The sequence below is a fragment of the Anabrus simplex genome, chromosome 10 (genome assembly GCF_040414725.1).
Source record: "Anabrus simplex isolate iqAnaSimp1 chromosome 10, ASM4041472v1, whole genome shotgun sequence".
Classification (NCBI taxonomy): domain Eukaryota; kingdom Metazoa; phylum Arthropoda; class Insecta; order Orthoptera; family Tettigoniidae; genus Anabrus; species Anabrus simplex.
Window position 1 is genome coordinate 63,904,780 of NC_090274.1, and position 17,978 is coordinate 63,922,757.

General features: G+C 41.1%; 1 protein-coding gene across 1 annotated transcript in view; it reads left to right on the forward strand.

Moving 5' to 3' along the window:
- The window catches only part of LOC136881938 (hexosaminidase D), a 142,204-nt gene that overhangs the window by 88,753 nt on the left and 35,473 nt on the right, over positions 1-17,978 (forward strand). The gene's annotated exons all lie outside the window — the stretch shown is intronic.

Below are 17,978 nucleotides of genomic sequence, written 5' to 3' on the forward strand. Positions count from 1 at the left end.
ACATTTTCGTAGAATACAATATTATACAATTTACACTAACAATGTTTCTAATAAACACACAGCTCATCCTTAATAAATGTATATTGTTTATAAAATTCTACTTATAATATCTCATAAACAGTATGTGGAATTACTTCAAATAATACTATACAACTGGTATAAATTTACAATGCATTTATTTATTTATTTATTTATTTATTTATTTATTTATTTATTTATTTATTTATTTATTTATTTATTTATTTATTTATTTATTTATTTATTTATTTCTGTTATAACGATAATAACTAGCAGTTTCTCGCTGGCTCCACCCGTAATGTACAAGGTATGGTGTTGTTCGTTACTATCCTCACGGATGTATTTGCAAAGTTTCGAGTTAATAAAATAAAGCTCATGATCTGCTGTGGTAATAGAATGTAATATTATGTCAACAAAACACTTGAAAATACATCACACAAAGAAATTGAATTAAACGTTCCTTGGAACAACACTACGCGCCGAACTGTTAAAAAGTCCTTCAAAGATCTTCGCCATGGAGACAAATGTACTCATAACTTTTCTCAGAATCTAGAAATTTAAGTAGTTAATACCCCAAAAGAAAGCGCTTGATCCACTGAGTGTTTTTAGACCAAAACGAACTGCGTACCTCAATTAGAACGAAATGATTGCTTCAGTGAGAAAAAATGTTGAAGAAATGAGACGTCAAATTGAATGTGCACTCATAACATTCCTCAGAATCAACCAATTTGAATAGTTAAGAGCTGAAATGAAAGCGCTTGATTCATTGAGTGTTCTTAGGCCAAAACGAACTCCGTACCTTAATTAGAATCAAAGATATAATTGCTTCAAAGAGACAAAAGTTGAAAAAATCAAATAATTTGAGGAAGGTGGAAGTTAAGTGATTTATAGTACCTGATGACAAATCTGTGCATGAATACCTTTCAGTTAAAAAAAAGAATGAAGGAAATCGACCGGATAGAATGGCCGGACTGACTGACTTTAGTTTTTATAATTTTTTAAATTGTGATTGTGAATAGTGATATGACGAGTCGAATATTTTGTTAACTCGAGTAACTCGTATTCGGAAACTCTACCAAGTCGAGTTTGGACTCCAGTCGACGAGTAAGGGAAGTCGAAAACGTTTTGCATTCACTCACAGAGTTCGCTATAATCGATGTTCTGATTGTGAATATATAGGTTACTCTCTAAGGCATGAAAATTAAAACTATCGTATCCCTAGTATTCAGATAGTAATGGTGGTGGTGGTAGATATTATTGTTTAAAAAACTGAATTATTTTGTTCATATGAAAGGGCTTTGAAAAAGAAGCAGCAATCCAGAAAGGAGTGAGACTAGGCTGCAGTTCCCCCCCCCCCCCCCACTCCTTTTCGATGTTTATATAGAACAGGCAGTAAAGGAAATCAAAGTTGAATTTTGAAAGGAAATCATAATTCAAGGAGAGGAAACCAAAACCCTGAGATTTGCCGATGATATTGTTATTTCATCTGAGACTGCAGAAGATCTGGAGAAATTGCCGAATGGTATGGGCACAAGATGAAAGTATATAAGTCCAAAACAAAAGCAATGGAGTCAAGTCGAACGAAGTCAGGTGATGCAGGAAATGAAGTCTTAAAGGAATTAGATGAATATTGTTAATTGGGTAGTAAAATAACTAATGAAGGCAGAAATAAGGAGGACATAAAATGCAGATTAACACAGACAGGGAAGGCATTTCTTAAGAAAAGAAATGTGCTCACTTCGAACACTAATATAGGAATTAGAAAGATGTTTTTGAAGACTTTCGTCTGGAGCATGGCATTGTATGGAAGTGAAACACGGACGATAACTCGCTCAGAAAGAAAATAGAAGCTTTTGAAATGTGGTGTTACAGAAGAAAGCTGAAGGTGAGATTGGTATCTAGAATCACGAATGGAGAGATACTGACCGAACTGGTGAGAGGAGATCGATTTGGCTAAATTTGACGAGAGGAAGAGATAGAATGCTAGGACACCCAGGACTTGTTCAGTTAGTTTGTGAGGGAAGTGCAGGCAGTGAGAACAGTACGGGTAGACCAAGGTATGAATATGACAAGCACATTAGAGCAGATGTAGGATGTGGTAGTTACGTATAAATGGAAAGGTTGGCACACGATAGGGGGCATGGAGAACTGCAACAACCAGTCTATGGACTGATGACTCATAAACAATAATATGAAAGTTTTTGCCTTGTATTTGCACATAAAAGATTAAGAAAATGCCAGGTCTGCGGATATAGAGTGGGTCTCAGCCCACAAGTGGCCACGGCTGGCCCGTGGTCCGACAGCTCTGCACTCCGACCAGCCAACTGAGCAGAGGAGGGGTAGCCACGGCTCTGCAACTGTATTCGGGAGACGGAGAGGGGATGGTTCCCACCATCGGCTGTCCTAAGAATGGTTTTCCAGTCTCCTGCACTAAAGCGAATTTCGGGACAGTTCCTAGTAAAGGCAACGGCCGTCAACCCTCTCACCTTCTCCGCACATCTTCTTTTCCGATAAGAATCTCCTTGCATAAGAGACAGTGTCACCGTCTAGGAGGCCCGCCTCCCCATTCAGGGACAGAATGGAAACTTGAATAGGTATAAATGAAAAATTCAGCATTTCTCATACACGTATGTTTTAGTGACAGCTTGTACATTGCAAATGGACGTGACAATGGACAAGATGACTTAGATTGGAAGAGCATGTTATGAATATTGAGAGGTTAATTTATGCCAGTGGGGCCTTATTGGATAAAATGTGAGTGAAAATGCTTTCCAATTTTACAGCCTTTCTTTCTTACAGAAAGCCAATTGTCTGATTTCACTGAAACTTTGCAAAATTTTCTATAATATGTATAGAGCATGTGTTCCGGCCTAGCTATGGCTAGACCACCTAGTTGCTCGCTACCACTTCCTAGGACAGATAGCAGCACCCTTCAGCACCCAGCCGGAAGTGGTGTGGATGGAAGGGGATGAGAGACTGTTATGCTTGGGTGCCTCGAGCGAGAGGACACGAGAACATGTGACTGACTATTACCGAGGGCATCAGCCCATTAGTACTCAGTATTATGTATTAATAATGTGTTATAAGTGTCGTAAGTGTAATAAATGTTGTTATTTAATCAAGTGAGTGATTTACGTTCAAAACATGGTCCAATTACCGGGCCGGATTATCTACACCACGAGGACCTCGTGAAAGCAGTGTGGCGTGTAGTATGGACGACTAGTTTCTACAGTAACATGGAAATACTTGGAAGTTCACTTCAATGACATCATCTGGCAGTCCCAAGTTCGATGTTCCAGCACCAGAGGTAAACTAAACTCAGAAGGCAGGTCAGTACTATTCATTTAAGGCTCTCCTTTTCTCCTTGTTATTGTCTTACCCCCTCCATCATGGAATCCTCAACAAGGCAAAAGCTTCTTAAGCAGAGATCGCGATTTAAAGCGCAACTTACTCGCTCGGAAACTTTCGTTGAGAATTTCATCGCTCAACAACATTCGAATTCGCATGAAATTAAACTGCGATACGAAGACATGAGTGCATTAATGTCGAAGTTTGATGACGTGCAGTCAGAATTAGAATTAGGAGACGTTGAAAACGAGCAAGCTCATGATCAGGCGCGTGCCGAATTCGAAACCAAATACTACAAGGTAAAGGGCGAAATGAGTAAAATAATAGCGAACCTTGAAGAATCATCACGCGACACGGTAGATTCAGGAAAAACTCAGGTCAGCAATGTCGCGAGTTTAAAGTTACCGGCTATTAACATTCCACATTTCGATGGAAAATACGAAAACTGGCTCTCATTCGCAGACAGTTTTCAAGTTATGATTCATAACAACGATAATCTGCCAAGTGTCCAGAAATTTCACTACTTAGCATCTGTTCTCAAGGGCCCAGCCAGCCAATTAATTCAAAATTTACCCATCACAGAGGCAAATTATGAGATAGCGTGGAAAATGTTGAAGGACAGATTTGAGAACAAGAAACTAATAGCAGCTACTCATGTTAAGGCACTCTTAACTTTAAAATCAGTCTCCAGTGAAACAGCCACAGAACTGTTAAGGTACTCTAACACTTTTAATAGTCATTTGAATGCACTCAAGGCCCTAGAACTTAACATTCCACTGCGTGAAGTTATTTTGACCCAACTATATGCTCAAGGACTTGATGCTTGTACTAGACGAGACTGGGAATTATCACAAGCAGACACTCGGGTTCCATCACTTGATGACTTGCTGTCATTTGTTGAGCACAAACGGCAAGCTCTGGAGAACTTCCCTAGCTCACAGCACACTGCACCATCGCACAGACAACAAGCTGACAGAAATAAGCCTAAACCTCAAGGGGATACTCAACCACGTTACACTTACACCACTACCAGTCTCATAAAGTGTCCCTGCTGTCATGGTAATCACCCGATATTTAAATGTGAAGAGTTTGCAGCTCTCGGTGTGGAAGATAGACAAAGAAGGGTAAAGGAAATGGATTTATGTTTTAACTGTTTGCGTACAGAGCATTCTGCCAAACAGTGCAAATCACGTGGCTGTAAATTATGTAGTAGGAAGCATCACACCTCATTACATAATCCATCAGGTAGAGAGGGAGGTACAGCCCATCAAAACTGCATCCAACTCCCCTCACACATACTGCAATACAAGAGACCCTGTAGGGGTTCTGCTGTCCACTTCCATGGTCAAGGTACTAGATTCTAGGGGGCAAATGCAGGTCTGCCGGGCACTTCTTGACAGTGGCAGCCAGGTTAATCTTTGCACCGAAAGTCTAGCACAGCGATTAGGCCTTAAGAAAATGAAGAATCCCATACCAATCAGCGGCATAAATGATTACATTTCTCAATCAAGGTACAGTGTTCAGTTAGAATTGCAATCCACTGTAAGTAACTTCACTGTGAGTATGACTTGCTCTGTCTTTCTACGTATCACCGGTAACATGCCCAGTAGTTACATTCAGCATGAGCATTGGAACTTGCCCACTGATTTGAAGCTCGCTGACCCCAAGTTCTTCCAGCCAGGTGACATTGAATTGTTAATAGGCGCAGAACATTTCTTTTCATTACTGAAACCTGGGCGCAGAACTCGATCACCAGATTATCCTATCCTTCAAGACACTGAACTAGGATGGATTATTGCTGGACACTACTATCGTAGGGAAGAGAAAAATCCTACTCTAACTACATGTTTCTTGAAGTCAGAGGACAGGTTAGACACCCAACTACAACGGTTCTGGGAAATAGAAGAGCTTACGTCACGAGTCATGACAAGAGAAGAGAGAGCTACAGAAAAACATTTTACAGAGAATACTACTAGGGATGCTACAGGTAGATTCATAGTTCGCTTACCCCTCAAGCAGAAACCTGAGGTTCTGGGAAACTCCTTCAATCATGCCATGTCAAGACTAACTCAATTAGAACGGCGTTTCAGCAGGCAGCCCTCACTTAAGCACGAGTACTCTAACTTTCTTCACGAGTATGAGGCGATGGGGCATATGGTTAAGGTGGATACATCTACTCAGTCAGGGAATGAAAGTGGAAGCTACTATCTACCCCATCATCCAGTTTTTAAGCTTAGTAGCTCGACTACCAAAACTAGGGTAGTATTTGATGCATCTTCTAAAACTTCTAACAACATTTCATTGAATGACATATTAATGGTTGGAACGACAATACAACAGGATCTTTACTCTATCATTCTAAGATTCAGAACGCATACCTTTGCCTTCACCGCAGATATTGCTAAAATGTATCGGCAAGTTATGATTCATGCAAATGATAGGAAACTTCAGCGGATTATCTGGAGGGAATCACCTAGGGACCCACCCTCTCACTATGAACTGACAACTGTAACATATGGTACAGCATCAGCACCCTTCCTAGCTACCAGATGCCTGCAGCAACTTGCTGAAGATGAAGAATCGAGGTTCCCCAGAGCAGCACAAGTTGTTCGCAGAGATTTTTATGTTGACGATTTATTAAGCGGCTGTGACGATATTCAGGATGCTCTTCAGTTGCAGTCTGAAATTATTAATTTACTAGAGAGTGGAGGATTTCACCTCAGGAAATGGTGTTCAAACCACCCAGCATTACTAGAAGCAGTTTCAGAAGAGGACAGGGAAACCCAGCTGCCTTTAAGTGAAATCTTTAGGAATATTATGGCATCCAGTTACTGATCATATTCTCATTTGTGGCAATCTGTATTCAGACAGTCCCTATCATGCTGACTCTCATGTAACTAAACGAAAGGTCTTATCTGTCATTGCATCAATATTTGATCCACTTGGGTTGGTCAGCCCTTTGGTAATTTCTTACAAGGTTTTTATGCAGAAACTTTGGCTAGTCAATCTGAACTGGGATGACAGACTACCATCTCAACTAGTCAGAGAATGGGAAGAACTTCACTTTAAGCCACAGGCAGTAAGAGAATTTTATATTGAGCGGTTAGTCACATGTAAGGGACCCCCTGTTGATATACAAATTCATGGTTTTTCTGATGCTTCAGAACAAGCTTATGGAGCTTGTCTTTATGTACGGTCTGTCGACAAATGGGGACAGAACTGTGTCAGATTATTATGTTCTAAATCCAGAGTAGCACCGGTGAAGAAACTGACACTACCAAGACTTGAACTGTGTGGAGCGCTACTACTTGCCCGACTACTCCACAAGACCCTTCCAGCTTTGTCTCTGCCAGTCAGCAAGCTGTACCTATGGACGGACTCCACCATTGTCTTAGCCTGGATCGCATCTCCTGCTACTCGCTGGAAAACATTTGTGGCCAACCGAGTCTCTTCAATTCAAGAATACACTCACAAGGCTGAATGGAGACATGTTCCTACCAGTTGTAATCCAGCAGATTTAATATCCAGAGGTGTTGCTCCAGAACAACTACGAGGTATGAACCTGTGGTGGCACGGACCATCCTGGTTAACTGAGCCCACTGAATCATGGCCAGACACAAGCTCAGCCCATGCAGAAGAGGAACTACCTGAGTCACGAAGCACACTTCCTGTAGTTATGTTGATAGGTACAAACTGGGATGAACTTATGCTGAAGTACTCGTCACTGTCCCGACTGACTCGAGTTACTGCATATTGTTGGCGATTTATTCACAATAGTGCCAATCCTCAAGACAAGAGGTTAGGGATATTAAGTACACAAGAGCTGCAGATGGCCTTGCACTCCTGTATCAAAATTGCACAGCAAGTGTGTTACGCTCAAGAGATAGCCAGTCTCAACTCTAAGTGTTGCATTTCAAGGAAAAGTAAAATTGCAGATTTACATCCCTTCTTAGATGATAAGGGAATGCTAAGGGTAGGAGGAAGACTAGTAAATTCAAAACTACCTTATGACAATAAGCACCAGATTATCCTTCCTCCCCAGCATGCTCTCACAAACCTTGTTGTGATGGCAGAACACATTAGGCTTTTACATGCAGGTGCTCAATTAGTAATTGCATCATTAAGAGAAAGATTCTGGATTCCCACGGCTAGGGCAGTTGTTCGAAGAGTCATCCACAAGTGCCTGACCTGTTTTAGATTCAAGGCGTCAACAGCTGAACAGCTGATGGGACAGCTCCCAGTTACCAGAGTGCAACAGAGTCGCCCATTTCTTAATGTAGGAACTGATTATGCTGGTCCTTTCTTCGTCAAGAGGGGAAATGTGAGAAGCAGACAACGAAGAGCTACATTGCATTGTTCATCTGTCTGGCTACCAAGGCTCTTCACCTGGAGGTGGTGAGTGACCTCTCTACTGATGCCTTTATGGCAGCCCTGAGGAGATTTATAGCTCGACGTGGGAAATGCTCCATCATCTATAGTGATAATGGGACTAACTTCATTGGTGCCAATAGAAGAATGCAGGATCTCCAAAAACTATTCCTTTCAACCAGCTTTTGTGAAGAGATAAGGAATTCATTAGCGATGGAAGGTATCACTTGGCACTTTATACCTCCCAGCTCTCCACACTTTGGCGGACTGTGGGAAGCAGCTGTCAAGTCCATGAAGTACCACTTGAGAAGAGTTGCGGGTAATGCGCTATTGACATTTGAGGAGCTATGTACCCTAACTGCACAGATAGAAGCCTGTCTTAATTCTCGCCCCCTATCTGCCCTTATCTAATGACCCCAGTGACCTTAATTATTTATCACCTGCTCACTTCCTAATTGGTGCCCCCCTTACAACCATCCCTGAGCCTGACATTACTGACCTGCCCATCAACAGATTGTCTCGATGGCAGCGTATCCAGTCAATGCAGCAGCAGTTGTGGAAGAGGTGGTCTGCCGATTACCTGAACTCACTGCAGCAGAGGAAAAAATGGACCTGTCCCAAGGGGAACCTAGCCACTGGAACAGTTGTTCTTCTGAAGGAGGACAATCTTCCTCCTCTCTGTTGGAAGTTGGCTGTGGTGGAGACTGTTCACCCTGGGAAGGATGGACTTGCACGAGTGGCTACCATCAGAACAACCAGTGGTCTTTTTAAACGACATGTTAACAAGTTAATTCCATTACCTATTGAGAACTAAACAGGATCGTTGTGGTTAAAACATAATGTGTTTCATGTGAATATTTTTTCTTGTTCATTTCAGAGTGTAATTATGGTGTTGTGTGTGTGATTTGAACTGAGAACTTATAGTGTGCTTAATTCATACTGCATAATAATGGATGAGGACACAGTCAACCTACTTGGTACCTTCTGTTAACAGTGTGTAAATATTTTGTTGCTTGTGTTTCTGTTTTGCCTATGTTTATATGTATATTTTGTTGAATGATTAACTCATTTTGGTTACTTTACATGAACTCTGTATGTCAGTGCCTGTGTGATATTTGAACTGAACTCTCATGAGGGGATATCAGGCAATTAAATTCGGTTGAATCATGGTGATTCAACGGTGGGGAGCATGTTCCGGCCTAGCTATGGCTAGACCACCTAGTTGCTCGCTACCACTTCCTAGGACAGATAGCAGCACCCTTCAGCACCCAGCCGGAGGTGGTGTGGATGGAAGGGGATGAGAGACTGTTATGCTTGGGTGCCTCGAGCGAGAGGACACGAGAACATGTGACTGACTATTACCGAGGGCATCAGCCCATTAGTACTCAGTATTATGTATTAATAATGTGTTATAAGTGTCGTAAGTGTAATAAATGTTGTTATTTAATCAAGTGAGTGATTTACGTTCAAAACAGCATGGCCTACGATGATGGAATTGGGGCAAAATTTAGACTTTTTAAAAGCAAAAAGTTGCGTAAAAATTGCTATAATTTTGGAACTTAATTTCTAACATAAGTTGGACTATTTCGAATTACCTAACAGAGTTCATTATAGGTCATCCTCTATGATGGTAATCGTATGTTAGTTTTGATACAAAATAAAGATAATCAGCAACTCGACTCATATTTAAAGAGTTAACAAGTATGTTTACCATAACATGTAATTAAAAATGTTCAATTCGATTTTGAAGAATGGCATATCAAATTATATGTCAGGATGTTGTCTAGTACCATTCAAATTGTCGAATCAATATATGAAGTAATATGGGTGATATTTAATATTTTCTCCAGTGGTGACAAAGGATAGCGTTCCTACTAAACGACCCCCCCCCCTTACGGGGACCGGGTATTGTAAACGTGCGTCACCGATAATTCCTCAATATGGTCTAAACTACTTGAACAATCTTCATGATATTTTGAAATATTCTTATAATGATTGTTGGGTACACATCTGTTGAATTTGGTAGATATTGGTTGATCCAGTGATGGAAGGTTAAATTTTCAAAAACCGTGAAAAGACTGCTTTTATTTGTGTACCCTTTTCTTGTGATCTAGATGGCATAGGGTCATGTATATTGGTACATTGAAATAAATACATTTGCTTAAGACTCTGTAGGAGATTTATAGTAATTGCTTTAATGTTTGATTTTATAAAAGAAAGCAAATTGTTTGAGCCTTTTTTAAACAATTTTTGGTTCTCATATTTAATTATTATCTCAGTAACTACTAATGAAATCGAAGCCATACTGCTACAGTGCATGTGCTGGTATTTGCACAGTTTTTGAAAGAGATTTCTCCTCTGAACACTTTGTAGTTCCTGAGAAAAAGGTACATAACTGAATAAAAATTGCATTTTGAGAAAAGTGAGGTTTAATTTCGAGTAAGAACTTATCCAAGATTTTAATACATTCGAGGACATTAATCATCTTTCTAATCTCCATTGCTTTTCTCCTCATTCTACACTCATTGGTTGATTATTCAGCTGCTCTGCCGGCTTAATAAATGCGTTCTCGGTGAAGTTTCCATTTAGAAGCAACGTACACTTTCTCACGTTCATAACCTCCGATTTCAGGTGGAGTTAACTGGGCAGCCATCCTCTATTAACACTAATCAGAGAGAGGAGAAGGAAGAGATCCGACATTTCCGAAAAAATGAACCTGAATCGGCAAGAAAAAAACGGAGGGGCAAAGAAGATCGTGAAGTCGGCGGATACAGAGTGACCTTCGACTGAATGGTGGCCAAGGCTCTGCCGTGGTTCTAGAGTTCTGCGTTACGGCCGGACAACCTAGCAGACTACACTTCGGCTGAACAGTTGCCAAGGCTCTAAAGCTCTGCATTACGGCCGTACAACCTAGCAGACTACACTTCGGCTGAACAGTGGCCAAGGCTCTACCGTGGATCTACAGCTCTGCATTACGGCCGACCAACCTAGCAGACTACACTTCGGCTGAACAGTGGCCAAGGCTCTACCGTAGCTCTACAGTTCTGCATTACGGCCGAACAACCTAGCAGAGTGAGTTCCTGCTGAACAGTGGCCAAGGCTCTATCGTGGCTCTACAGTTCTGCATTACGGCCGAACAACCTAGCAGAGTGAGCTTCGGCTGAACGATGGCCAAGGCTCTACCGTGGCTCTACAGTTCTGCATTCCGGCCGACCAACCTAGCAGACTACACTTCGGCTGAACAGTGGCCAAGGCTCTACCGTGGCTCTACAGTTCTGTATTACGGCCGAACAACCTAGCAGACTACACTTCGGCTGAACAGTGGCCAAGGCTCTACCGTAGCTCTACAGTTCTGCATTACGGCCGAACAACCTAGCAGAGTGAGTTCCTGCTGAACAGTGGCCAAGGCTCTATCGTGGCTCTACAGTTCTGCATTACGGCCTAACAACCTAGCAGAGTGAGCTTCGGCTGAACGATGGCCAAGGCTCTACCGTGGCTCTACAGTTCTGCATTCCGGCCGACCAACCTAGCAGACTACACTTCGGCTGAATGGTGGCCAAGGCTCTATCGTAGCTCTATAGTGCTGCACTCGGTAGATAGTTTTACATGATTCTGCACTAATGCCCGAAGAGTTCCTAGTGTAGACTAGAAACCCCCTCACCTTCTCTATACATCACCTTCACCGCTCCAGGTCTCCTTGGTCTGACACGGGAGTTAGCGCTAGTTGCGTTCGCAATATATTGCAGTTGAGTTGTGGTGCTGATTATAAAAATATATAAACCAAGTGCCATCCCCAATTGCATTATCAAGTAGTTATTTGCAGTGTATGCTCTGGTCGACACACGCCGCGCCGTACCGAAGGTCACATGACGAAATATCCGATGCGATATCTAGGGGAACCAGACAGACATGACGCATAAGAGCAAGGAAACCACTACAGTAGTGACCCCCGTCTGTGTTGCATTAACCTCGGCAGTTCATCCGTCCGCTTGTTGTGTTACCGATTTCGTAGCGAGTCACGTTACTCTCACTGTCAACGTACGTAATCGTGTGATAATGAATCCTGCAAATATATGAGCATGATTGTTAGTCCCAAACACAAAATAAGATCCACCGAAATTACAGTAAAGGAGAGAAATGCAGCTGCATTCATAATTACTGTGATAGATGAAACAGTGGCAACCAGTGGTAACAATCTACATCACAAAAATACAATGGCTAAATTGAAGAATATGAATATGCAGAAGGAGACTTGTGTGATTGTGATTAAAATATAAATAATCCAAAACCTGACAGTGAAGACGATTTGTTAACAAGTGATGGAAGCCAGTCGTCTGCTTATCTGCCAATCCAACAGAAGAGGAAGAAGTGGGGTGATATATCTTTTGAAAAGACGAAAAAGATAATTGCATTCCAGGATTCTGGGAAAACTAAAAGATTAAGCTTCCGTACAGTATAGAAACGATATAGTATGGCGCAAGACATACATCATCTACGATGTTTACGTCACGTAGTAGAGAAAGGGGAGAAAGGCCAGCCCTCAAAACTTCACATGTTTGACGATTATATAGCTGAAAAATGGAGGCTGACGAGAACTGTTCTAGACGCGAATGTTCACGACATTCGTGCTTGGGGTTTGGAAAAGGCCCGAGAAATAGGACAGACTCGATTCACTGGATCTATCCATGGATGGGTTGCAAGGTTTAAACAGACACACCATCTTGGCTCACCACTAAAACCCGGAATGCAGATGGTGACGTGAATGAAAGATGTGATGAGTTTCGCAATGAGGTAATGCACTTGATGAATACCATGGAACGTATACAGATTCATAATACCGATCAAAGTGGTATACGGAAGGAACTTCGCTCATTGTGAACTCTGCATTTCAAGTCGGTAAGAAGTTCGGTGCAGATTGATCATGCAACAACTCATTCTTACACCATTCAAACTGTTACGTCGGCAAGTGGATGCTGGTAATTTACCAGGAACCTATAGGTCAATTTGGAGTGCGACTAGTACAACACATGCTGAAACCGCAAAATCTAATTGAAGTTGCATCGAAGTCCGGCTTTATTACGAAACAAATCCTAACGCAATTCTTTCAAGATTTCTACTTCCCATATGCAGCGAAGGAATCTCTTCTTCTGGTTGATTCGCTCGGGACATATCGTGACGGAACTCATATCGATGCTATCCGACCTCAAAACACCTTACATTCAGCCACTTAATGTGCTATTCTTCCGACTGTTCAAGGCGGTGCTGTAGCGGATTGAAGATCACAGTATCCTTAACGATTATCAGTTCGCATCATTGTCGAGAGATTCAATTTCGTTGCTGATGTATTTTCTACACAATCAGTTCTGTTCTCCAGTCCTCGCAGACATTTTTCCGTACTCCTGGACTTTAGCTGGTTATGATGACTTCAGACCAGAGAGGTTTAAAACACCGCCCGAACGTATTTTTGTTGTTCATAAGCAATGTGACTCGGAAGACTGGTTAATGCAGGCATTCATGAAGTGCTCCTACTGAGATAATCAACTCTGTTTCCGGTACTTTATACCCTGTGGAACATGTTCATCCTCGGCCAAGAGCTACTAAGAGCCCTTTTTTTTTTAACTCGGTGACTGAACATGCGCATGACTGACAAGTGCAGTGTAATTGTCAATAGGAAATATTGTGCTTATATTTGTAATGTACATGCAAACCAAAACATTTTTGCAACTGCGATCGCAACTTGCGCTATCTCCTTTGTGAGAGAAGGTGTAGCCTTTCAAGAGAACCACTTCTTCTTCTTCTTCTCATGCTTATTCGTCTTCTTATGAGACCACATTGGATCACTTTAATCAACCTTTTTGTTTGTTGATTTCTTGGTAGGAACTGTCCGAGCCTTGCGGTTCTCCCTGTACTTCTTCATCCGTGTTGATAGTCTTGCCCTTTCTTGTGCATAGAATATTATAGTTGGGATTTTCTTCTTTGTGAGTGTAAAGTGGAAACTCATATTTTTAAGTGTTGTGTTTAATTTTTTCTTATCCATTGTGTCTTCCGGTGTAAGGCCAATTTCTTTCAAATGCTCCCTAATTTCTTTTATCCATCTGCTTCCAGTTGTAGTACTTCTAAAGCAAGATTGTACTGCAGTAGCTGTTTCAGAAGTCGAGAATCTGGCATTCTCATGATGGGGCCAAATTACCCGAGTCTTTTCTTGCGCATGGTATCAGTAACGGATTCTAATTTCTGATATACAACGTTGTTAGGTACTATTCTTCCAATTCGTCTTTCGATCTTGTGTAATCTGTCGGTTTTGGATTGTTCGTTTAGGTGGAATAATGTTTCTGTGGCATATGTGGCTTCTGGCTTTATGGCTGTATTGTAATGTTTGATTTTTGGATTAACGGATAAGCATTTCTTTTTGTAAGTTTCCCATGTTAATTTTTGTGACTTAGATAACTTGTTTGCCCTTATCTGAATTGAAGGTTTTTCATTTAAACTATTTGTTATTAACTCATCTAGAAACTTGAATTGTGTTACAATTTTAATTTTAGTATGGTTAATATGTATTTCTTTTAATGGTGTTGGTTTTACGAGCATAATATCTGTTTTCTCAATAATGATATTTAAGGCCAATTTTATTTGCAATGGTGTGAAGCTCTGATATTTGAGTTTTTGCTTCATCTAAATCTTTGGCTAGTAACGCCATATCATCTGCAATACCAAGGCTTTTTTTTTTTTTTTGATTTTCCTAACTATTTTAATATTAGGAGGGCATTTCCTAAACCATTCTGGCATTACCATTTCTAGTACTCAATTAAATAGTGATGGTGATAAGTATACCTCGGATTTGTAGGTGGTAATAGATTAGAATGCAAAGTAATTTGGTTTGTAGGAAGTGTCATGCAACCCGTTGAACCATAATGTAGGAAGAGTAGCATAAATTCAGGGAGTTCTATAGGTTGTACCCCTAATATCTATGCAGATCTCATAGCATAACCGTTGTACAGTGTAGGGTATAATTGTTACTGGCTTAAGTAAGTTTGCATTCTAACCTATCAGCACCTAATAATCCGGATTTTAGTGATAAGCCATCACCCTCCCGTAACCCAGTGGTTACTTCGAATGGGTCTGATAATTCGCCTCTGTTCTTTACTTTTGATTTGGTCTCTGTAAGAGTACCGCTTATAGAATGAAAACATTTTGTTGTAGTAGTAGTAGTAGTAGTAGTAGTAATAATGGCGTGATAATAAAAGACTCCCTAGGACTTTTAGCGGTGTTGTCGAAAATGCCTCTTAAATACGTGAACAGCTTGTCTAGAAAGTTAGAGTGAATGAGAGCAAAAACGATGTAGAGCTGTTGTTAGGTGATGGAAGTAGATAATATTAAACATGAACTAAATAACTATTATAATATTATTTTATTCCATTAAGTTAGAGGTAGTTTCTAGATAGTTTCTAGATTCTATTTTCCTTAATCCGTTTACACTCCAGGGTTGGCTTTACCCTCGGACTCAGCGAGAGATCCCACCTTTACCGCCTCAAGGACAGTGTCCTGGAGAGTGAGACTTTGAGAGTCGGGGGATACAACTGGGAAGGAGGACCAGTACCCCTTCCAGGCGGACTCACCTGCTGTGCTAAACAGGGGTCTTGTGGGGAGATGGGAGGACTGGAAGAGATAGATAAGGAAGAGGGAAGGAAGCGGCCGTGGCCTTAAATGAGGAGAAATGGGAAACCATGGAAAACCACTTCGAGGATGACTAAGATTGAAATCAAATACCCCTCTACTCAGTTGACCTCCGAGGCTGAGTGGACCCCGTTTCAGTCCTCATACCACTTTTCAGGTTTCGTGGCAGAGCCGGGAATCGAACCCGAACCTCCGGGGGTGACAGCTAATCACACTAACCACTACACCACAGAGGCGGACATAGATATAGCTTCATTGTTAAAGTTTTTTCTTACAATTTGTTAATGTTTTTTAATCAAATCCGGTCTAGAAAGGCAAAAATAACGGCCAAGACGATTCGTCGTGCTGACTACACGATACCTCATAATCTGCAGGCCTTCGGGCTGAGCAGCGGTTGCTTGGTAGGCCATGGCCCTTCGGGGCTGTTGCGCCACAGGGTTTCGATTATTTTATTATAATTAAATTACTTTGGATATCTAATTGGCTGTCTCATATTATAATTATAGACTACTAACACCTTCATTTGATATAAATATTATGTATGAAATTTTTATTAGCTTGCTGTGTAATAATGTGTGAAATACGAAAGAAATGTGAGGAAATGAGCTTAAATATAAATGTTGACAAAAGAAAAATAATGATTTTCAGCAAGATAAAGAACAAGACTGCTACGTTAAAACTACAGCACTCAGTCCAACAAGTAAGCAAGTTTAAGTACTTTGGTTGCTGGATTACTGACGCCCTAGATCCCGATTTGGATATAGAAATAACTCGAGTCACATTTAACAATGAAATATTTGTTATGTAATTATGCTGCTAATTTAAAACTCCGACAGTGCATGGTCCAAAACCGTGTGAGGTCCACTTTGCTCCTAAAATGGATGCATGACTGTTTACCGAAGTGATATACCGACTAAGCTAATATTGCGCTCTCAGGATACCGACCCAGTTCCTGAAGTTTTGCCGTTGAGTTTTAGTACATCCTTTTGTAGTACATATGCAATTTTGAGCTTTTCTTTCGCGTGACAAACGTGAAGATGTCAATAATATTGTTTTATTTTATCCCCTGCAGATTCTGCCGCAGAGCCTACAAGGCGCCAAGTAGATGGCGTATGTGTGTGACGTTGCCAATGCGTCTACGCGTGTAGCACCCCACATTAACGATTTTCTTCTGGACCACGGAACTACACGAGGCTTATTCCGTCCACAGTTTCATATCGAAGAAAATATTTTTTCAAAAGACTTTGTTGACGTTTTTGACATAAACTAGGGAAACAAAATACTGGCATAATATCAACTATATCTACCTTACTTCATTAACAAAAATGCAAAAACTAAAAAATCACATTTAAAACCCAGATTTCTGCCACAACTCGAGGTAGAATTTTTACGTAAAATGTTATAATTATTTCTGTACGTGATAATAATATCAGTTCCTGCAATAAAAACTTATAAGTACATCCAAACATATTTTACACTTTAAAATACATTCTCAAAATTTGAAATGGTTGGTTGGCACACATATAAATGATCTGAGTAAGGAACTGCAATCAGATGTAAGGCTTTTTATGGATGTTTTATACTGTATAGAGTAATAATAATCATGATACAGGATTGTGAGCAACTGCAAAAGGATCTCGACAATGTTGTAAGATGGAAAGCAGACAACGGTATGTTAATTAACGGGTGGAAAAGTCAAGTTGTGAGCTTCACCAAAAGGAAAAGTCGTCTCCTTTATAATTACTGCATTCATGGGGCGGGGGTGGGAAGGGAAGTACCTCACGGGGATCAATGTAAGTGCTTAGGTGTCATCTTTTTTTTTCACAATTTGTTTTACGTCGCACCGACACAGATAGGTTTTATGGAGACAATGGAATAGGAAAGGGCTAGGAGTGGAAAGGAATCGGTTATGGCCTTAATTAAGGTATAGCCCCAGCATTTACCTGGAGTGAAAATGGGAAACTACGGAAAACCATCTTCAAGGCTGCCGACAGTGGGGTTCGAACTCACTATCTCGTAGCTCGGTTTATTATTATTATTATTATTATTATTATTATTATTATTATTATTATTATTATTAGCCCACCTGGTGGCCATGATCTTTAAGCCGTTGAAGTCTAAACGGTCTGACACCGAGGTTAGCCGGTTCGTGTCCCGTAGGTCGAAACATTTTCACCATCTGAATGTTGGCCTGCAGGGTAGGGGAGGTGGTGGTATACAATTTATAATCACTAGATTGCGTGCCAAAAGCCTGGGTTAAATTCCAAACCTCTCCGCAGTGCTCATATGGAGTGAGGACATATAACACTGTTGATGGTGATTCGTCCGTCGGATGGGGACGTTAAGCCTTGAGCAGACCCCTTGGTGGTATTCGACAGGAGTAGGCTATGTGCCGGCACCGGGTTTCACCCTCTCCTTACTATCACATATCACGTCGTTCATTTCATCTCATTAACTCCTCTGATGAGGTTGACGTCAGGAAGGGCATCCGGTCATAAAAACCCGCCACGACAGATCCATCTCACCTCATACCCGACCTCGTAGACAAACGGGACAAGGGTTAGACAAAC